The 23,624-nt window shown below is 44.7% G+C and overlaps 1 protein-coding gene across 6 annotated transcripts in view; it reads left to right on the top strand.

The window, feature by feature from the left end:
* Nucleotides 1-23,624, top strand: part of LOC142464315 (uncharacterized) — a 223,742-nt gene that overhangs the window by 180,000 nt on the left and 20,118 nt on the right. For 2 of the 6 annotated variants that reach the window (XM_075567807.1, XM_075567802.1), the window contains exons 1-2: nt 635-792; nt 5,313-5,354. The exons of 2 other annotated variants lie outside the window; for them this stretch is intronic. The gene's annotated coding sequence lies outside the window, so the exon portion shown is untranslated. Of the gene's footprint in view, nt 1-634; nt 793-5,312; nt 5,355-6,062; nt 6,129-21,453; nt 21,517-23,624 lie in introns of those variants that run through there. 2 more of the 6 variants (XM_075567803.1, XM_075567804.1) reach the window with 2 other exon arrangements.

The following is a 23,624-nucleotide window of genomic DNA, read 5'->3' as shown; positions in this document are numbered from 1 at the left end:
GTTGCTTCTGTATTGATTTTTGACTTACATTTTTTCCTTTTTGGGGATGTGGGGTTCTATCTATATATCTAATTGGACTTTAATTGTTAATTATTGGGAGTGTCATGTGTAGGGAAATATAGCTCATTTCTTTGGGCGTTTTGATGTAGTGATATAATGCAGAGGCATTAATATCTAGACTGTATCCAAACTGTACACAGATTGTGGTAACCACTTTCTATCCCTCTTTGTTGTATGTAGGCGGGGGGCTGTTATCTAAGGTGGTTTCTAGGGGTGCTCTGAGGAATTTCGTGTTGGAGGAACTGTTGACTGTTATAATCTTTCCCTGCATATCCCTGTAGTGAGTGGCAGACGGTCTCCCTCCTCCACCCCCCAATCAACCTCATTCCCCCGGATTCATCTTAGGCAAAATATACAAAATATACAATATTCTAACAATATATCCCCATAGTGAGATCTTAGTAGTGGGTAGATGTCCCTCCTGCACCGGGGATCCCCCCCCCCCCCCTCCGGACCATCGCATTCCACCAGAGCCCGTCACATAGCATCCCCCCCCCCTCCCCACCACCAGCCCGCTCGTGTCTCGCCTCCAATTTCCAGGCCTAGGGTCACGGGGGGGGGGGGGAGAGGGCACCGACGCAAGGAGGGCGAAGGGCAGAGCCACCCGGTCTGTGTAGCAGTGGTCCCCAGCTCGGGACGATGTCGCAGGGCTCCGGAGGAAGGGAAGCGCGAATGTCTCCAGACCTCACAGATATTCCTTGGTGAAGAATCCAAGATGGCTGCCGTTCCCGGGTAAATAATTGAATCTGTCAACTTTATTAATGTCCTTCTGTGAACAGACGGACAGTCCAGTGGATTGCCCTTTTAAGGCTTAATTGCTTGCAGCTGGGCATCAATTGAGGGTTTTTTCCCGCGATTTGCTCCGTTGACGTGGCACTTTGTTCCAGCCAGGCTCGGGGGCGGACGTCGATGCATCGCTCAGGTCAGTGGTGTTATTCTGAAGGCCCAAATTTTGCAGGAAAAGATCTCGATCCTCCATCTTGCGCAGGGTATGAGCAGCGCCATTTTTCAGCACGAGGAGACCGAAGGGAAAAACCCAACGGTACTTTACTCCTTTATCCCTGAGCAATCTGGAGACGGGCGTGAGGTCCTTTCTTTTAAGCAGAGTGGTAGGGGACAGGTCCTGAAAAATCAGGAGTTTGACCCCCTCGAATTCTAAATTGCCTGTGGCTCTGGCAAGTTGACACACTGCTTCCTTTATTTTAAAGAAATGGAGCCGGACGATAATGTCTCTTGGGGGATTATTTGGTTGGGGTTTGGATCTCAGAGCCCGATGGCATCTGTCAAGGTGGAGGTCTGATTCCGATTTGTCTGGGAAAAGGTTAGCCAGCCATCTTGAAATAAAATCGTCCGGATCAGTATATTCCTCTGGGACCCCCCGTACCCGGATATTATTCCGGCGGTCCCGGTTTTCAGAATCTTCTTGCTTGCTAGCGAGGTCATTAATTTGAGCTTGCAGGCTTGTTGAGGTTTTCTCATTTTTGCGTACAGCTTTAATTGTAGTGTCAAGACGTGTCTCCAGCTCATCAGTTCTAGCTCCGATGTTATTAATATCCCTTCTTATATCAGAGAGTTCTTTGTGCATGTAAGCTTTGAGTTCATTACAGAACTCCCGCATTACTTTCCTTGTCATTGACTCGTTTGAGTGAGTCTCCATGGAGTCTGTTTGATCCCGTTCTTCATCTGAGTCAGAGACTGCATGTGATGATGGGGTTCCCGCTCTGTTCGTCCGTGCTGGATCTGTTTTATTAAAATATGTGGTGAGGACAGCCGTGGCTCGTCCTGATTTCGGTCTTGTTTGCATCTTGGCTTCTTCTGCTCACTGAGGGTATATTTGTTTGGTGTGTTTTTTGAGATAATAGGTTAGTTTAATGCTTAATATTGCCGACGGGGAAGGAGCTCTCACTTTAAGCAGCCATTCCCTTAGCCTTCGCGCATGCGCCCCCTATAAAGGTATCTTAACCAATCCTCTCCAAATGTTTCTCCCAAAGGCTGTGCGATCCAGGTGCTCCACAACAAATACAGCTGGACTCTGCGAGACAGGCTTTTCTAGCTTCAAAATGAAGCCCGTTGATCTGCTATTTCGAACAGAGCAACTTTGAAAAGCCCGCCCTCCTGTAGCTTCATCGACTCAAGTGATAGGATGGCCTGGTTCTCTGACTGGGGCATCTCCTTACATACCTTCCGCTGAACTATCTTCAGCATAGAAGTAGGAGGAGCGACCAGTGTGTGGGAAACTTCCCCACCAGCCAATAGAAACAGGAGCTTGTCTCTAGGCTGACGTCGGGCGGAGGTGTGCCAACCAGGCTCGAAAAGCCTGGTGGGTGGGAAATATGGATTAGCCAATGGGGAAAGTGCCTACGCTCGCCATCTTTCCCCAGCTAACCCAATGCAACCCGCTGGGCAGGCACCACCAGGTCTGGCAGATACAAAAGGTGTCCCCACTGGGTGTCCTTTGTTCTCCGGACCTGGGCAATCGCTTATCCCCGCTCAAACGGTTTTCTCACCTCTGGATATCCTCTCCTCTTTGAACTACGGACTCTATACGGACACGCCGGCGTCTTTGCTGGTGCCCTGGCTGACTGTATAGAGACTTATAATAAATGTATTGAACATTATAATATATACTTTAATAAAGCATACACTTTGGGGAACCTTATATTCATAAGGGAAATGGATTTGGGATATTAGGGCTCGACAAGCAGGAGTCTGGGGGACACTGGGAAACTGCGGTGTAATTAACCCTGCGTACCGGCAAATCATGCCTGCTCACCGGGGAGAATTAATGGACTACCGGTAACTTTGGCCCCCGAACTACTGCAACCAAAATAATTGCATTTCTACCCAAATATCCCACCTAAAACTGACACAAGAAATCTCAATATAGGAGATAATAAACACTTGCTCTATACTGAGAGTGGTGCAACCCAAGAATAATAGTAGCCAGTTGGAGACTATAAACAATGAACATAACAACATAAAGAAAATCCCTTTGAATGGGTGCACTCCTTCCAATAATGCTGAACGTTTTCGTTATATTATATACACTATAATTAACTCAGTGGCAGTATTGGCATAAATGGCCGTTAGTTATGGTAGATATTTTGAAAGAAGATAGAAAATTGACAATTTAGGGAGTGGGTATATAGGTGGACTGACAGGTCCCGACTACTCCTTAATTAGAGATTACAGGCCACAAAAAAAAGACACTTTTCAAAAAATACTGTCTACATTGTTTATATAAAACTTTTATTTCTTAACTTATTACACTGAAAAATGAATAAAGAAGATCCAGAGCTATACTAGGTGGTAATTTAATAATGTATATAATTGCCAGTGAAAGAGGAGACTGCACTAAGACTAGTAGATAGTGGCTGAAAATAAACAAATTACCTTGTTAAGCGCAAGATACTTATGAACTTTAGGTTCAGTTACAGGGTCAGAACCACTTAAAATAGTATAACCTGGTAGTCACTCTTGATAATGGACATTGGCCATTATGATTTTCAATTTGAAAGCATCACTATAAGGTTATTATCTTCGTTTTTGTGGGGAAAGTATATAACTTTCTAATTTCCTTTAACAGTGTTGGTAGGTAATGAAAGTTATGCTAAATAAATATCAGCATTTCGTTCTAGAAATCCACTGGTAGTTAAATTAATGTGAAATATAAGCACACACCATCCTTTATGGGATCCAAATCAACTAGAACGCCTTTAAGTAGAAAAACACAAAAGCTAATACCCCCATCCAATGTAGCACTCATTATAGCAGCACTGTATTGCGCTTATTGACACTGTCCTTTAAAAATAGTTTGCAGCTGATCGCAGCCTCACTTTGCATACAATGCAAAAGATTTGATTGAAAAAAATACATACAGTATACAATGTTGCTCTCAGGGAGAGCGTCGCGTCCTGCAGGTACGCGTAGTGTGTCCTCCCTGTTTCCAATGTATCGTGAAATGCTTGAGGCAGCGTTCCCTACAGCTGTTTCACCGTAACCACGGCTTCTTCTGGGGATACGTAGCCACGCTGGGAGACGTTGTTTTATTGCGTCCCCTATTTTCTAAGTTTAGAGAGGAGGCTGGTATTAGCAGCCAATCTCTAACAAGAGGCACTTTTGTGATGCACACCGTGGCTTATTTTAAAACGTAACATTTATTGTGTCTGCTACTAATATATATTAAAGCACGTGCGAACAAAATGAATTTGTATTGTCTTTGTATTTTATCCTAAAAACATTAGTCAGGAGATATATGAGGGAATGTGGTGTGCTATGAGTTGTGTCTGATATCAAATGGTGTGAAAAGGACCAAATGTTGTAATGACTAGTTGTAAATAATTGTTATTTAAATCCAATGATCACATTAATACACCATAGAAATCTCATATAATAACTCTAATATAGTGCACTTGTCCAGAGCTTGGTCAATAACACAACATACCAAATAGCACACCAGTAATTGAATGATGTTATGACTCCCACAACAAATACAGTACCACTATATGGGATGAGCAGAGGAGCTGACTGTCAAAATATTAACGCTGTGACTAACACAGCACAGCTCTAACATCACTGTATAATTTTACTCCTTCTCTAATTCATAAGGTACAGCATGATGTTGTGAATATCAAAAGAAATGCCTCTATGTGGGATGAACAAAGGAGCTGACTATCTAAATATAAACGCTGTGACTGACGCAGCACAGCTCTAAAATCTGGGAACAAAAAAACAGGGCGTAGCTATTAGTACAGTATTCATATTGCTGGGTAAAGTTGTAACACGATTGTCATATACAAATTAGCACCCCTGCATATATGTGACACCCCACGTGTCCTATTGCATAAACAACCTCTGCTTCTCCAATAATATTGAATCCCAAGATATAAGTTATAATGTTGCACACTGTGGAACCCGCAGCAAGCTGACACAACCCTGTGAAAACACACGGTACACGGCTATAGATCCAAGTTGCAATATTGCACACAACGGTGCCAGTAACAAGCCGATACAACCTTGCTGGAAACACACGGTACACAGCTACAGACCCTCCAGGTCAACTTTACAACTTTGAAAATAGGTTTCAGTTTAGCACTTAGATAGCACCCAGTACTATATCGGTACTAAGGCTAAAATATATACAATTGCTGATTACTTGTTACATTAGAGAGCGGTATATTTCCTTCTTGGTGTGTGTTTTATAGCGTCCCCGTTGCTGTGGTGATAGCTGACGCTTCTCTTTTTGCTTTCAGAGTGAAAAAAACGGATTTCAGAGACCGCGCCATATAGACACAGTGAGTACTTTAAAATAATAAAAACATGTTCTGTGATCATGTGCTAAGCACAGGGAGGCTTCTTTGATATTAAAGTTAACATTGTGTATAATAACACAAGAACTCTGCATATACAGTATGTGTCTCATATGTAGAAACAAAGACTTGAGGGAGGTTCCTTATTGTCAATCATGAATTAAATATCCAACAGTCTATTCTATAAATGGGGCAAACATGAATCCTTTTAGTCCTTTTGGTGACAGTGTTTAAATTAAAGATCCATTTTTCTTCCTTTTGAAGTAATTTTTTGTCCCAATCACCTGTACGTTGGTAATAGGCGATCTATGCCCTGGAAAGAGCGCACCCCTGTATTGCCTGCATGTTGTTCTCTCACATGTCTTGAGATTGATGTATCATGTGAGTTTTTGATGGATCCTATGTGTTCCAGCACCCTCCTTCGCAGCTGTGTGCGGGTTTTGCCCACATATTTGAGGCCACATTTACATGTAATCATATAGATTACTCCGGCCGTTTTACAATTCATGAACGTTTTGAGCAAAATTTTTAGTATCATCGTTATACGTGAATGTTTTACTTGTCATCATGAATTGACAGGCCCTGCAAGAGCCACGTTTGTAAGATCCTTTATTGTGATCAGTCAGCCAATTACTCCTACTTTGTCCCTTCTTCTGAAAATGGCTACGAATATTTTGTTTCCGTGTCCACTAGGTCCTCATTTAAAAGGATATGCCAATGCTTTTGAACACTGGTCCTCATTTCTCTCCATTTGGTATTGTATGTGATAACGTATCGGATGACTCTACCATCATCAGTTTTGTCATTTGTATTAGTTGCGAAGAAAGAGTCTCTGTTTGTGCCCAGGGTTCTTTGATATGCCCGTTTTAGTAAATTCTTACTGTAACCTCGTTTCACAAGAAATCTCATAGTTCTAAGGTCAAGGGAACATGAAAACAGAAAAAAGCAGCGGTCACTTTATTTTACACATGTATTATCCCTGGCTTATGGAGCTTATGTAGCTACCAGGGACCCCACGGGTTCAGGGGTAACCAGAGTGCTTAACCTTTATTAGCCTGTCAATCCTCCTCCCTCAATTCGAAGGCTCTGAGGCAGTCACCCCATCAGGTGGCTCCGCAGACCTGGATATCCTGGATGTTTTCTTGTCGCTGGAATGTCCTGTCGGGAGAGTCCATCTGCATTGCCATGCTCACTGCCCTTCTTGTGCTGGATAGTAAAGTCAAATTCCTGCAGGGCAAGGCTCCAGCGCAGAAGTTTTCCTTTCTCCCCCGACACACTCTGTAACCAGCTGAGGGGATTGTGATTACCGTAAAAGCTCCACCACACAGGTAGGGCTGTACCTTCTTGAGTGCCCACACGATTGCTAGGCACTCTCTTAATGGTGGCATAAGTCACCTCCCGAGGCCGCCGCTTGCGGCTCAGGTAGACGATGGGGTGCTCACCCCCGTCCTCGCCTACCTGGCTTAGTACAACACCGAAACTATAGTCCGAGGCATTGGTCTGCACCACGAACTGCTGTAGTTGGGGGCTGCCAGGGTGGGAGTGCTAGCCAGGGCAGACTTCAGAGCCTGGAAATGCCTCCTCACAAGCGGTAGACCAGGTAACCGGAACCGAAAGTTTCTTCTGGGTCAGGTCAGTCAGGTGTTTTGGCCAGGGTGCTGTACTTCCTATAGTAGCCAGCGGTGCCTAAGAAAGCCATAACCTGCTTCTTTGTTCGGGGCACTGGCCACTCGAGAATTGCCTCTACCTTAACCGGCTCAGGCTTGAGATGCCCCCCTCCTACCCTTCCCGAGGTACAGTACCTCTGCATCCCGACTAGACACTTCGATGGTTTGAGTGTCAGCCCTGCTTCTCCTATCCTTTTCAGCACAGCGGCTACATGCACTAAATGGGATTCCCAGGAATTGCTAAATACAGCTATGTTGTCCAGGTATGTCCTTGCGAAACCCTGCATCCCTTCCAGTGACCTATTGACCAGGCGTTGGAAGGTAGCCGGGGCATTCTTCATCTTGAATGGCATAACTGGAAATTCATATAAGCCGCTTGGAGTGATGAAAGCTGACTTCTCCTGGGTCACTAAGATTTGCCAGTACCCCCTGGACAAATCCATGGTAGTCATCCCTTGCCCCCACGAGCTCATCTAGCAGCTCGTCCATGCGGGGCATGGGATAGGCATCCGATACCATCTGGGTCTTGAGCTGCCGGTAGTCAACACAGAACCGAGTTTCGCCTCTGCTGATACCAGATAGGCACTCTGATCCCCGATATGGGTCCTGCCCGGCTTATCCATGAACAGGTCCTGGTACTGGTCTAGCATAGCTCATGCCTGCATCCGCTGGAGTGCATCGAGCTGGGGACCTATCCCTACCTGCTCCACTGTGCCCCCTGCCTAGCTTCCCTTAGGAGGTCGGGCAGAGCTTGGCTCACCGGATCCCCCATCGGTGTGCTACAAAACCATCACTGATGCCACACTCTGGAAGTACTCCTTAACCATATTAATATAAGTCCTGTGTCTTCCTGTCTCTCCATCTAACTGTACAACATAGTTGCACTCATTCATCCTCCTAAGTACCCTATACGGACCAGCCCAGGCAGCTATGAGTGTGTTCTGCCGAGTGGGCTTCAGAACAAGCACTTGCTGCCCAGGGATGAACTGTCTATTATGGGCATTGTGATCATACCAAGTCTTCTTCTTGGTCTGAGCATCCCTGAGGTTAGCCTGTGCCAACCCTATGAGTCGGTCTAGCCGGTCTCTGAGAGTTACTATATACTGTAGCACAGAACATCAGTAGTAGTATTCTCCCCTTCCCATCCCTCGTGGAACAGGTCAAGCGGTCCATGGACCCTGCGACCATATAGGAGCTCAAAGGTGGAGAACCCAGTGGACTCTCGCGGTACCTCTCGGTATGCAAATAGCAAATGCTGTAAATGAGTCTCCCAGTCTCCTTGTTGAGCTTCTACATAGGTTTGCAGCATCTGCTTCAGGGTACCATTGAACCGCTCACACAGTCCGTTTGTCTGGGGGGATGTGACGGAGCGGCCTATAGGCGAGGTCAAATCAAATTGCACCCATGTAATTTTTAGGGTAAACCAAACTTGAGTGATTTTATTCTCCACAAAACAGCAACCAAAACATTGGGGCTACTTTCCTTTTAAGGCAAAACAGAAAATCATAAAACAAACACCTACTCCTTTCAGGAGACTAACTAAACCTTGCTGTGGCCATTTCTAACGACAGCTGGCCAACTAAGCTGGTTACCAACTCCAAACCATATAAACCATATTAGCAAGACAAGGGAACAATGTATACAGTCTTATCTGATTGATGCTGGTCCGGCGTCTTCGTTTTCTCCAACTGCAAGATGTCCTTTTACCCTTTTCTGGTACAGCTTCACTGCTGGGTGAGGCTGTGGGTTCCTTACGGTTGTCAGGCAAAATTTTCTGGTCAACCAGCCTGGATCCCTGCAGGCGGGCGCTTTGTGATCTGTGATCCTCTCACAGACTCCAAACAGGGACAGTGACAAGTTCTCATTTCCTGCCTTTTATACCTGTTCAATCAGGAGTTTAATTACCTCCACCTCTCAGTTCAGGTAGGGAACCCGACACCAGTGCAGTTTCCAGCCTGTAAAAGGAGTTTAACCCAGGGACTCCTTTACAGGGTGGTAATGGGTTGTGCGGAGGGTTGGCACCCCACACGCCTCCCAGAGACAGTGGAGCAATTTAGACATGAATTGACTCCCCTGATCGGTTAGAATCTCGATAGGGATTTTCTCTAGGGTAGGTTTGCCTATCAGTGCTTCTGCCACCTTCTTAGCTTCAAATCGAGGACAGTGCCACAGCCTCAGGGTATCGGGTTGCAAAATCGACCATCATGAGGATGCAGCGCTTCCCCATCCCGCTAGGGACCAGAAGGGGTCCCATTATATCTACCACTACCCTCTGGAAAGGTTTACCTATCACCGGTAGTAGTTTCACGGGGATCCTCATACGGTCACCCGACTTGCCTACCCTCTGACAGGCATCACAGAAGCGACAAATATGCCACTGCCCGTGATGCCCCCGGCTAGTAGAAACGCTGCAATGGCCGGGATTTAGTGCGGGCGATCCCCTGATGCCCCGCTAGTGGGATGGAGTGGGCTACCTGCAACAACTGCTGCCTTTACTCCCTGGGTACCACTGTCTCCTACCAGTCCATACCCTATCTTTGTCTTTTTGACAAGGAAAAGGCAAACTCCTGCTATTTAGTCTGCACAAACTCACTTGGCTCAACACAGGTTCATGCAACTTTACCTACCTCTGTAATAATGAACCTGGTATATACCTCAACTTTGTTCTTTCTCGTGGTCTCATGGAAAGGTTACTCTCTCTATCCACTACAAACTCCTCCCTCCTGGCCCACACCCAACATCACCATACACCCTGGATTACTCAAAAGCCTTGCACTATCTAGTGAAGTTGGTGGAGATCTCTGAAAAACAGCACACTGCTCACTGTAAAAGCAAACATCACAAATGTACAACTTGCCAAACAACTACTCAAATTTCTACTCATACTATTACTCTCTTTTGCAGGTGATATTGAACTTAACCCAGGCCCTCCTTTTTTAACTCTGTCCCATACCCCTGTCGCTCACATAAATATCTGGAGCCTGCTGCCCAAACTGGATGAATTAAGGGCATGGTGCCTTATGTATAAACTCAAAGCCATCGTTCTCACAGAAACATGGCTAACCCCTAAAACCCCCGATACAAATATCGCCATTCAGGGATACTCCATTTCTAAGAGGGATAGGTCAAAGAGAGGAGGAGGAGGGGGGTTATTTTATATTGCAGACACCTTACAATTTACACTGTTAAATTGCCCCCCGTCTTTTGAAATCCTAGTTGGCAAAATCTGCGTCCCCTTTTCTAAGCCCATCTTGGTTGCTGGCATCTACCGCCCCCTACAGCCCCTCTCCAGTCCCTGACTGATATCACCCAGTTTGTTGGCTCTATTTCCTCTGAATGAGAAGAGTGAGCTGCTAGTTTTTGGGTATTTCAACTTCAATTGGCACGACCCTAAAAACCACAAAATCCAGATACAACTCAAGTCACTTAACCTAACGCAACTCATTTCCCAACCCACAAGGAGACACCTGAAATCTCACAACCATTCCTTGCTAGACTGGATTCTCTCCTCAAAATCGCAGCAGAAACCAATCCAGATCCGAACCAACGCTAACACCACCTTAACTCCTGTTACTAGTTTTAAATACTTGGGCATATGGTTTGACTCCCATTTAACATTCGTGATGCACATTGATACCCTGACATCCAAAACGTATGCCAAACTAGGTGTACTTTACAGGAACAAGTCCTCCCTAAGTCTGCTGGTCAGAAAGAGTATCGCACAGCAGATGCTAATGCCAATTATCGACTATGGGGACAGAGTATACGGCTCGGTACCCCAAACCCACCTTAGCAAACTTGACACCCTCTACAATTCAATTTGCTGTTTTGTTCTCCAATGCAACTACAACACACATCACTGCGAAATTCTCAAAGAACTGGATTGGTCATCACTTGAGACTAGGCACAAAGTTCATCTTTCCTGTCTTGCCTTCAAATACTTTCTGGGTAAGCTACCCACCTATCTGAACAAGCTCCTCGCCCTTACCACATGCAGCACTTATCTGAGATCTTACTCCAAAAGACTGCTCATGGTCCCAAGGTTCAGCAAAGTATCCGGACCCTCCTTCTGTTATCGTGCACCCCACAACTGGAACAATCTACTGCACCGACACACTTTATTCGAGCAAATACCCAGTATGTACCTGGCAGATACCTGGAATGCGCCGCTCCTCACCTCTGACAAGCCCCGTTGCGTTTGCCTTCCCAGCCTGGGTTCATGCCTGGCTGACGGGCGGCTGATCTGTTAAATGATAATGATTAGGATTTAATAGGCTGCAATGCTTCGCGTGTCTACCAGATGGCATAAATTCATGAATTGTAATGCAGTATATATATATATACTGTGCAGTATTGCAGCCAGCGGGAATAAAATGCTTCAATCCCTGCCTGGAAAATACCTCAATGCACTCGGGCAGAAAACAGTCACAAACCTCAATACACCCAGGTATACCCGAATTCGTGGGACTAGCCGAGCTCGAATAAAGTGTGTCGCCAGTGTACCATAGACTCTCACAGCCACCACCAGTCTAAGTTCTTTCAAAACTAAAGCTGTCTCACATTTTAATCTGGTCTGTAACTGTTACATACGCCTATAATATATATTATCTCTAACTGTGCATTTTATGTCTTGTACATAATGTATACCCTGTTCACTTATGTAACTGTATTTGTAACTATGTATTCGTCATCTTAACTCTGTGCCCAGGACATACTTGAAAACGAGAGGTAACTCTTAATGTATTACTTCCTGGTAAAACATTTTATAAATAAATCTGGAGCCCCAGGATTTTGCTTCCGGTACAAGAGCCAACGGTACCAGAGATACCGATCCGACCCACCCTCAGAGGCAGACTCAGATGCCCAAAGTCTCATGCCCTCTAAGCTGAGATCGGACTGCACTGCTTCTCTGAACTGGGTACCCAGCTCCAGCCACTCATCCTCAGTCACTTAGTCAGGGGGTGGGAAAACAGGGACTTTGACAGGGAGGTCAGGACACAGTACTGACTCGGTATGGCTTAACTGGTCAGTCTCCGCAAGAACCGCAGGAATCAGTGGTCCCAAATGTGGCCAGGGGTACCAAAGGCTCCCCTGCCTGGGCAAGTGCCCGACTTTGGCTCCTTGTGACTGCAGCCACAGGAGCATCTTTGAGTGCAAAAGAGCAGATGAGGTGTTCTAGGTCGTTGCCGAGTAGCACCTCGGTATCCAACCCTGGAAAAACACCCACATCTCTTATTCCATGACCGGCACCCCAGTCAAACACCTGGGCGACTTGGATTGACCGAGGTCCCCGGTCTGGCATGGTGATCTGTATCCCTGGTCCAGGGTGCAGATCCTTTGGGCTTACCATATCAAGTTGCACCAGAGTAACTGTAGCACTGGAGTCGATCGGGCCGGCTGCCTGGAGAGCTCCGATGGTCACTGGTCTCAAATGCTTCCCCCTGGACATCATTTGCTTGCAGTCCGACAGCTGCAACTGGGTGCCCATCTGTCTCTACTGCTATGCCGCCTGTAGAAGGTGTAGGGGCCACCGCCTTTGTCCGCTGCTGGACAGCTGCTTGCTGCTTCTTAGTTGGTACCAGTCCCACGGAGGCGACTGGTTTGGCTGCTGGAGTGCGTTTCCCCAGTTGGGGGTAGCTGGAACGCCGCAGGTCGTGGCAGTTGGGCTTCAGGTGCCCGGTCTGCTTGCACTGGTAACACCGCGCTTCATGCATAAATCCTGCAGGCTTTGCTGTCTTCTCCTCAGGGGGAGGCTTGGTCCTCCAATTCGGGACAGCATTGGAAGTCGCTGCTAGCTTACATGCCCGATTTGGCAGGAGCCGCGGTAGCTGGTGCCACCCGCGTCAGATGCCGAGGTCTCGGGATTAATGCGGTACCGTCTCAGCAGAACCGTTTTCACATACTTGTAATCCTCACTTGCATCTGATTTGATTGCGTCGTATGCCTCCTGTGCCCGGCTGGTCAGCTGTGGGGACAGGAACTTGACCCATTCGACTGGCAGGAGAGAGTACCGCTGGCATTGCTTCTGAAAGCTCCGCAGGAACCCATCAAGATCCGTACAACCGTTTATCACCTTTCCAAAACTCTGGTGAGTTATCTTGGGTGGACGGTACTGAGAGTAGTCCAGAGGTGCGCTGGGCATGGGGGATGCCGGGGGTGGGGGGGGAGGGGGTTGGTTGTTTAGCTTTCATCCACTGTATTCTCTTTGCTGGAGTAGCCCCCGGACCTAAAGCTGCTACTATAGCCATAATATCCTCTGGGAGCGAACCGGGGTCCCTGAGACCACGGGTACCCCCTGAACCACTGGGGCGACCTGAACCGGTCCCCCTGGCTCCATTCCTCGACTCTCTGCAAAGGCAACAGCTCCCGCCAGGTTAGATGAACAGGGGAAAAACTAGGAGCACAGCAATGAAAAAAGAGAACTGGAGGCCAAAATGAAAAAATAACAAAACATTTATTGGGACATGAACTATTTAAAAGAGAAACCTCTAACACGTTTCTCGCATGGTGCGCTTTATCAAAGAGTAGTTTCAATGGTCTCAAACAAACTCTTATATGGACAACACCCTCAAAAGCACCGCCTACATGTGCCCAGGTAAAAACAACCCCCCAGGACACAAATCCCCTGTGAAAATGAAACACAGGAAAGGGCGTAATGCTCCGAGGGAAGAAATCCACAAAGAGATAACGAACAGGTAAAAATGCAATAAAAAAGACCAAGAAAAATCAAAAAATCAATAATACATAAATATCAACTGTGGAAGCATAGAAATACATATGTCCAAATCTATAATAAATAATCAATATGTACATAACTCATTAACTCGTTAACTTGATGCAATATAGCAGAATATAAACCATATATTCATATCAATCTCACTGAAGACATAATAAATTTGATCTCGGGTAATAAATCTGCCAAAGTTTAAAATAATCGGAACACATGTATAGAACATAATATGCTAGAGAAACACATGTATAGAACATAATATGCTAGAGAAACACATGTATAGAACATAATATGCTAGAGAAACACATGTATAGAACATAATATGCTAGAGAAACACATGAAAAAATAAAGAAATTAATGAAAAAAATGAATGAAAAAAATAATAATAATAATGAAGGCTAAAAGGAACTGTCAGACACAAAATATATATAAATATATAACTTATATGATCATATGGAAAGCTGAACAGGAATTTAAGTAAATATCTTAATGATCAAAAAATCAGTCAATAATATAAAGCAGAAACATAGCAAGCAAAATTCATAGAAAATGTTTTAAATCCCATTCTGTATTAATTCCTGTAGGAAATAATGTATTTAAAGAGTGGATCCGAAACATCTCACGCTGATTGCGTAGTTTTTGTCTATCACCCCCTCTTACGGGCATAGACACAAGTGCTACAACTGAAAAATGAAAGTTTGATAGACTGCCCAAAGGACAATCAGTGACATGTTTAGAAACTGGTAACATTGGATCTTTTCTTTTTATGGAACGAATATGTTCCATAAACCAAAAGATAGTACCAGCACTCTCTGTCTCACAGCTCTAGATATAGGCGAATACCAGTGTAGGGAATATGAATAATTTAATGACACTAATAATAAACTGAAAATATAGCAACAATAGCCAATACGCCAATGCAAGAATAAATATCACCATAGAGAAAATCAAAAATTAAAGGGGGTAGAGGGGAAAGAAGGAGAAGGGGAAAAAAACATGAAAGAAGAGGAAAAAATCACAAAAATGGAAAAAGGAAAGCAAACTAGGGGGGCGACGTTTCGAGGGGTGACCTCTTCATCTGGCCCATTCCCCCTGGTCCCAAAGGGTCCCAGAGGTACTTCCCTAAGCCTTCCCTCCCCACTGTCAAATAATCCCACACTCAGCTAATGATATAAATCTAAAGTCTAAAGAGGGCAAATCACATAAGCAGATATCAAATATCAAACAATAAATTTAAATAAAAGAGTATTGTAAAAGACTCAGAACATATGCAGATATCAGATGTCAATCAGTGAACAAGTATAAGCAAACCCTCTATCAACAGCTCCTGGTGCCCTGTCGAGTGCTTGGGACAAGCGTATTGGCTATTGTTGCTATATTTTCAGTTTATTATTAGTGTCATTAAATTATTCATATTCCCTACACTGGTATTCGCCTATATCTAGAGCTGTGAGACAGAGAGTGCTGGTACTATCTTTTGGTTTGTTAGTACTTCTGAAGGGAATTTGGGTCCCTTCCTGTTCCGTGCACCCTGTAACCTTGCTGAGTCATTGTGTCAGAGTGCTGTCTATCACCCCCCCCTTTCTACCGAATATGTTCCATAATTCTATTTTTAACAGGACGTATATTATGACCCACATAACCGTGGCCACAGCCACAAGTAATATAGTATACAGCAAATTGAGAATCACAATTAATAAAGGATGGGATTACATAATTCCTTCTAGAATAAATAATCTTAATGGATGGAGATTGATATGAATATATGGTTTATATTCTGCTATATTGCATCAAGTTAACGAGTTAATGAGTTATGTACATATTGATTATTTATTATAGATTTCAACATATGTATTTCCATGCTTCCACAGTTGATATTTATGTGTTATTGATTTTTTTTTATTTTTCTTGGTCTTTTTTATTGCATTTTTACCTGTTCATTATCTCTTTGTGGATTTCTTCCCTCTGATCATTACGCCCCTTTCCTGTGTTTAATTTTCACAGGGGATTTGTGTCCTGGGGGGTTGTTTTTACCTGGGCACAGGTAGGCGGTGCTTTGGAGGGTGTTGTCCATATAAGAGTTTGTTTGAGACCATTGAAACTACTCTTTGATAAAGCGCACCATGCGAGAAACGCGTTAGACGTTTCTCTTTTAAATAGTTCATGTCCCAATAAATTTTTTGTTATTTTTTCATTTTGGCCTCCAGTTCTCTTTTTTCATTGCTTTGCTCCTAGTTTTTCCCCTGTTCATCTGTTCCTGTTACCCGTGGATGCACGCAGCCTATACCGGAGACTTCAACTTACCTGGAGTGGATTGTGAGTACACCGTCCATTGACTGTCTGCTGTGGATTTATCACTAAGGGCATCTGTCGGTTCCCTTAGGGGGGACTAAGGGTCCATCGCTTCCAGTTAGTTCCCTAACTATGTGATCTAAGGATTCCCTTATTATAGCGACAGCGTTCACATGCTCATGGTTTGTCTCCGGTATATCGAGGGTTAAAATTAGCCTATGCGTGATACACGCTGTCTCCCTGGTTAGTAGCGCGTCGGGCTTTGAGGTTTATTCCTCTGCTTTGCTAACCGCCAGGTTAGCACTGGCAAGGGCATCTTCATGTTTCTCCAGTATGGCTTCGAGCTCAGCTTTGCTGCGGCCCTCCTTTTGCCGACCAAAGGCAACACACCGGGCAGCTATTGCTGCACGATCATAGGACCGATACTGTCCTGAACGTTGCAACATCTTCGCTTTGTGGCACTAAACTGAGTGACACGAAGAAAGTGTGATTCCTCATTTTCTATAACATGTTTTCCGACACTACTTGTTTTGAGAGCTTTCACTCCACAAGCTCACTGCAGGAAGTTATAGTCCAAAGCCCTATGATCCCACGGCTGCCACCAGAAAAAAGCCGTCTTTTAACACATTTATATTTACGGGATCATTCAATATGCAAAACAAGGCCGTGAAATAAAATGGGGTTTATTTGGATAAGACCTCGGAAATACAGCAAAACACAAAATACAGAAATATACACACTTACTGGTGTCTGAGGGTTGAGATCTAGCCCTTTCCTAGGTGCAGGGTGCCCGCTTGCAAGGGCTTACCCTGATAAGAACCTTGTTCTAGATATCCTGGACCAAAAATCAGCAGGAACTCCTGACGGGGACCTAGTCCCGATACTCCTGGAACTGATTTCGCACAAATTCCTGGCCACGACCACTAGTTCGATTTGTAGTTCTTGGCCGCAAAAGACGGGACTTAGGGCCTCATGCAGTAAGCGGCGGAAAGGCACTTCTCGCCACTTTTCCGCCTAAAAAGCCTATCCCTATTCAGAAAGGGGCTAGAAAGTGGCGAGATTAAAAAAAAACGCCAGTTTTGGTGGCGGTTTTTTTTTTTCCGCCGGTGGCGGGGCGAGAAGGAACTTTCCGCCTAAAAATCCAACTTTTTCAGCCACCCTGTATTCTAGTAGAGGCGAGTAGCTAAGCGGAGCTATTCGCCTCTCTAGAATACCGTTTCGCTGGCGGATCAGCCACGCAAGAAAAAGTTGGCAAGTTGCTGCTGAGAGGCAGCGGATGAGTGGTGGATCGGCACTTAGAAAAAATTCAGGCCTTTTTCCTGGCTGGGATTGATGCCGGGGGTCTCCGGAGCTGATACCATTAATATCAGCAACGGAGCCCCCCGGCATGCATCCGAGGCAGGAAAAATGCATTTAAAGCCCACTTCATTACCTTAGCGGTTAACCGCTAAGGCAATGAAGGGGTTAAAGAGCCGTGCCAGGTTTATTGTGGGTAGTGGGGGTGGGTGAAGGGGGTATTTGGCACTTGTTGTTTGTTTAGGGCTTGCGGGGGGGTTGCGGGTGCACTTAACCCCTTCACGACCGTAGCGGTTAATACCGCTACGGTCATGAAGGGGTTAAGGCCTTCCGCTACCCACCCGCAAGCCCTAAACAAACACCGTTGGGGCTAATACCCCCTTCACCCACCCCCACTACCCACAATAATAAAAAATACACACACCAGCCCCACACTAACTAAATAAATATATATATATATATATATGACCCCAACAACACCTATACACCCCTAACATACAGTATAGTCATGGGCAACATTACTATTATCCACAAATGGATAATAGTGCAGTTGTCCATTTAAAATACATACACAACAATAAAGACATTAAATACATATAGCACTCACCCATGTGCGGCTGCCACGATGAAGGCCATCCTCATCTTCATCATTCCCATGCCCCATCCACTTCTGCAAAACAGACACAAGAATTAAAACATCCAATGTAATGTCCCCTAACCCCTTAATCACCTTAGCGGTTATTAACCGCTACAGTCATTAAGGGGTTAACCCACCATCACCCACATACCCTCCCCCACTAACCCCCCCAAACACCCTCACCCACTACCCACAGGGGAGTCCTACCAAATACCCTTGGGGCCAATACCCCCTCCTCCAGCACATACAATACAATAATGTGCCAAATAACTATTATCCACATAGGGATAATACAATATTTGGCCATTATTAAACACATTAAATACCGTAATAAAGTAAAGAAAATTATACTAACCTCATCAATAAGAAGGCTCCGTCGCCAGCATCATCCTTGGGGTCCGTTGCCAAAATAATAAATAGCCAATACATCTCAATTACATTAACATACCAATGAACCCCTTAATCACCTTTTCGGGTACTAACCTCAAAGGTAATTAAGGGGTGAAGCCATCCTGCAATGGCAACACCACTTATGCATAACATCCTCAATGAATTAAAAAGCAATTTCCTACACAAATCTCATGTAATCATTCAATCTGAAGCCTCAAATGCCACTTAAAACATTGCATTTACAGTGTATACATGTAGCATAACATGTAAACTACATGTACACGCTGCAAATCAATTTTAACAATACAGTAATCCAACTGACATCACAGGAAGTATATTATGTCATCAAATAAAGTCACCATCAATGAATTAACAGACATGAATTACATCCCTAAACAATTAAAATACCATCCATACCAATTACACAATTAACTATAGCTATCGTAACAGAGAACAAGTTCAAAACATACAAAAAAGGACACCAACAATTACAATATACTATAGCAAGGCTCTCCATAACCTACAGTACAGTATAAAGCCCAAAACTTACATCTCTCTAATAATAAAATACATTTAACACACATATATGCATAGCAGCATAGCCACAATCATTTACAATACAGAAAATCAAGCTTTAACAACACTATCATTTCTTACCCTGTATGTATATATCTCTCTAGACATACATACATACATACATACATACATACAGTGGCAAGAAATGATATGCATAAAAAAAAATGAAGACATGAAAAAGCAAAAAAAACCACATTACCATTAAATACATTTCTTTATTTAACTTACCATTACTTGCCCCCACCGACTCCCGTTGATCAGCTTACTCACGAACCAATCCACGAACAGGAACCCATAAAATAAAAAACCATAAAATAATAAACATTAAAATAATAAAACACGACAATCCAGGGGTCTTCTAGTTGTAATCCATCTTCATCTGTATTCTTCTACCTTCTTCCGGGGTCTTCTTGCCGTCCGGTGCCACGCCCTGGTCTTCTTTCTTCAGAGGAGGTCCTTCCTCCTCGGCGTCTGGCTTCAAAATGAGACGACATAGGCTTTTAAAGGCCTATGACGTCACATTTTCGTCATATGGTTCCCACGGCCCTGATTGGGCCGTGAAAACCATGTGTTTTGGCCGATGTAAAAAAAAATGATGACGTCACTTAAAGGCAATGACAGCACAGCCAATCAGAATGGCTTTGCTGCAATTGCCTTTAAGATGACGTCATGAAAAGACACATGGCCGGACTCACATGGTACGGCAGCCAATCAGAGCGTGGGAAGTCTATCCCTACTCTGATTGGTTCAAGTACCATGTGACAGAGGCTTTCAATGACGTCACATCCTTTCTGCCCCAAGCCTCTGTCACATGGTACTTGAACCAATCAGAGTAGGGATAGACTTCCCACGCTCTGATTGGCTGCCGTACCATGTGAGTACGGCCATGTGTCTTTTCATGACGTCATCTTAAAGGCAATTGCAGCAAAGCCATTCTGATTGGCTGTGCTGTCATTGCCTTTAAGTGACGTTATCATTTTTTTTTACATCGGCCAAAACACATGGTTTTCACGGCCCAATCAGGGCCTTGGGAACCATATGACGAAAATGTGACGTCATAGGCCTTTAAAAGCCTATGTAGTCTCATTTTGAAGCCAGACGCCGAGGAGGAAGGACCTCCTCTGAAGAAAGAAGACCAGGGCGTGGCACCGGACGGCAAGAAGACCCCGGAAGAAGGTAGAAGAATACAGATGAAGATGGATTACAACTAGAAGACCCCTGGATTGTCGTGTTTTATTAGTTTAATGTTTATTATTTTATGGTTTTTTATTTTATGGGTTCCTGTTCGTGGATTGGTTCGTCAGTAAGCTGATCAATGGGAGTCGGTGGGGGCAAGTAATGGTAAGTTAAATAAAGAAATGTATTTAATGTTAATGTGTTTTTTTTTGCTTTTTCATGTCTTCATTTTTTTTTATGCATATCATTTCTTGCCACTGTATGTATGTATGTATGTATGTCTAGAGAGATATATACATACAGGGTAAGAAATGATAGTGTTGTTAAAGCTTGATTTTCTGTATTGTAAATTATTGTGGCTATGCATATATGTGTGTTAAATGTATTTTATTATTAGAGAGATGTAAGTTTTGGGCTTTATGCTGTACTGTAGGTTATGGAGAGCCTTGCTATAGTATATTGTAATTGTTGGTGTCCTTTTTTGTATGTTTTGAACTTGTTCTCTGTTACGATAGCTATAGTTAATTGTGTAATTGGTATGGATGGTATTTTAATTGTTTAGGGATGTAATTCATGTCTGTTAATTCATTGATGGTGACTTTATTTGATGACATAATATACTTCCTGTGATGTCAGGCTATTTGAGTTGGATTACTGTATTGTTAACATTGATTTGCAGTGTGTACATGTAGTTTACATGTTATGCTACATGTATACACTGTAAATGCAATGTTTTAAGTGGCATTTGAGGCTTCAGATTGAATGATTACATGGGATTTGTGTAGGAAATTGCTTTTTAATTCATTGAGGATGTTATGCATAAGTGGTGTTGCCATTGCAGGATGGCTTCACCCCTTAATTACCTTTGAGGTTAGTACCCGAAAAGGTGATTAAGGGGTTCATTGGTATGTTAATGTAATTGAGATGTATTGGCTATTTATTATTTTGGCAATGGACCCCAAGGATGATGCTGGCGACGGAGCCTTCTTATTGATGAGGATAGTAGAATTTTCTTTACTTTATTACGGTATTTAATGTGTTTAATAATGGCCAAATAATGTATTATCCCTATGTGGATAATAGTTATTTGGCACATTATTGTACTGTATGTGCTGGGGGAGGGGGTATTGGCCCCAAGGGTATTTGGTAGGACTCCCCTGTGGGTAGTGGGTGAGGGTGGTTGGGGGGGTTAGTGGGGGAGGGTATGTGGGTGATGGTGGGTTAACCCCTTAATGACTGTAGCGGTTAATAACCGCTATGGTGATTAAGGGGTTAGGGGACATTACAGTGGATGTTTTAATTCTTGTGTCTGTTTTGCAGAAGTGGATGGGGCATGTGCATGATGAAGATGAGGATGGCCTTCATCATGGCAGCCGCACATGGGTGAGTGCTATATGTATTTAATGTCTTTATTGTTGTGTATGTATTTTAAATGGACAACTGCACTATTATCCATTTGTGGATAATAGTAATGTTGCCCATTACTGTATTGTATGTTGTGTATTGCTGCTATGTTTATTGGGGGCATTTGTCCCCAATAAACATGCTATTATGCGTTAACCCCTTCATTACCTTAGCGGCTATCCGCTATGGTAATGAAGCAGCATTAATGTATTTTAATAATATTGTGCGGGAGCAGGGGGCCCCCTGAGCTGAACCGCATTTATTTGTGGCTCAGAGACCCCCTGCTTCCCGAGTTACAGGCCCTGGTTTGGGGCATCGGTTACAGTGTGGACGCCATGTTTGTTGCGGGCACGTAGCGTATTGGACGCTATAAACATGGCGGCTACACTGCCCATCCGATCACACATACCGGGGCCTGTAACTCGGGAAGCAGAGGGTCCCTGGTCCACAAAGTGATGCGGTTCCGCTCGGGGGACCCCCTGCTCACTGTACAGTATTATTAAATAAATATTCATGCTGCTTCGTTACCGTAGCAGATACCCTGTAAGATAAGGAACGAGTCTTTATTGATATGTGTGTTTTACTCATAGTGTAGATGTGCAGAGGGTCTCCGGAGCTGAAGCGCTTTTGTTTTAGGTCCGGGGACCCCCTGCTCCCCGAGATACAGGCCCCTTTAGGGAGTGCCGGTATCTCTCTGCTTTGTTTACATGCCGCGGTCACGTGATCGGGACCTTTAAATGCAGAGGGATACCGGCACCTCATAAAGGGGTCTGTATCTCGGGGAGCAGGGGGACCCCCGACCTGAAACCAATGCGGTTCAGCTCCGGAGACCCCCTGCACATGTACACTATGAATAAAAGTTGTTTTAAAAATAATTTTTATTGTGCTGATGTTTGCGCCGAGAGAGCAGCGGATCTCTCTCGGTTGCAAACACAACTCGGCAGGGGACGGCTTCTCGGCAGTTTCTCGCCAGGCAGCCGTCCCGCCACCGGTTACACGCCATTTCATCAAATGGTGGTGGCTAATTAATTCGCCAGGGATTCGCCCCTTACAGCATACAGACAGTTTAACTCGCCAAAAACATGGCTAATTGCTATACTGGCGAATGCATTTTTTCGCCGCTTACTGCATGATACCCTTAGTCTCTACGAGGCAGGTTTTTCAAGCTTCAAAATGAAGCCAGTTGCTCTGCTATTTCGAACAGAGAGCAACTTTGAAAAGCCCGCCCTAGCTTCATCGACTCAAGCCACAAAATCGCCTGGTTCTCTGACTGGGGCATCTCCTTTCATACCTTCCGACCAATAGAAACGGGCTTGTCTCTAGCCTGACGTCAAAGGAGGAGGCGGGCCAAGCCGGCACGAAAAGCCTGAAGGGCGGGAAATATGGATTAGCCAATGGGGAAAGTGCCTATGCGCGCCATCTTTCCCCAGCTTACCCAATGCCACCCGCTGGGCAGGCTCCAACAGGTCTGGCAGATACAAAAGGTGTCCACACTGGGTGCCCTTTGTTCTCCAGACCTGGGCAATCGCCTATCCCCGCTGAAATGTTTTTCTCACCTCTGGACAATGTTTAAGTACCTGGTCTCCCGTGACAGGCGTATTTACTGGTGGCAACGTGTGTGATCTGAGCCTATGTTGTAAAATCTTGTGGGGTCTTACAACATAGTGAGAGAACTCGTAGATTGCGAGCTTTCCAAACCAAAGGTAACTTACACACGTTTTGCAAAGCAGAGGAAGTGCAGGTTCTCTTTGTCGCCTAGCTTAGTGCCTGCGGGCGAACATGGATCAATTATCAGGACGATTCATGTCATGGGACCGTGCCAGGGTCATTAGCCGGTGTGACAGCTATGGTTTACCGACGAATGGTCGGTCAAAGATACAGCTGGAGGAGGACTTGGAATTTCATGAAGCCCTAATTGCTTCACCGGAGGGGCATGGCCCCTCATCTGCAATTGCAGTGGTCACCAGTCAACCCGGGGCGCAGGAAGTTATTCCAGCCCTGGTGTTGGAAGGACATGGGGAGGGAGAGGACGACCAACTGGATATTAGTGGACTGGCTCTAGGGAATGCAGAGGGGGTAGTCCCTGT

This window comes from Ascaphus truei, chromosome 12, assembly GCF_040206685.1.
Source record: "Ascaphus truei isolate aAscTru1 chromosome 12, aAscTru1.hap1, whole genome shotgun sequence".
Classification (NCBI taxonomy): domain Eukaryota; kingdom Metazoa; phylum Chordata; class Amphibia; order Anura; family Ascaphidae; genus Ascaphus; species Ascaphus truei.
This window is presented reverse-complemented; position numbering and strand designations above follow the sequence as displayed.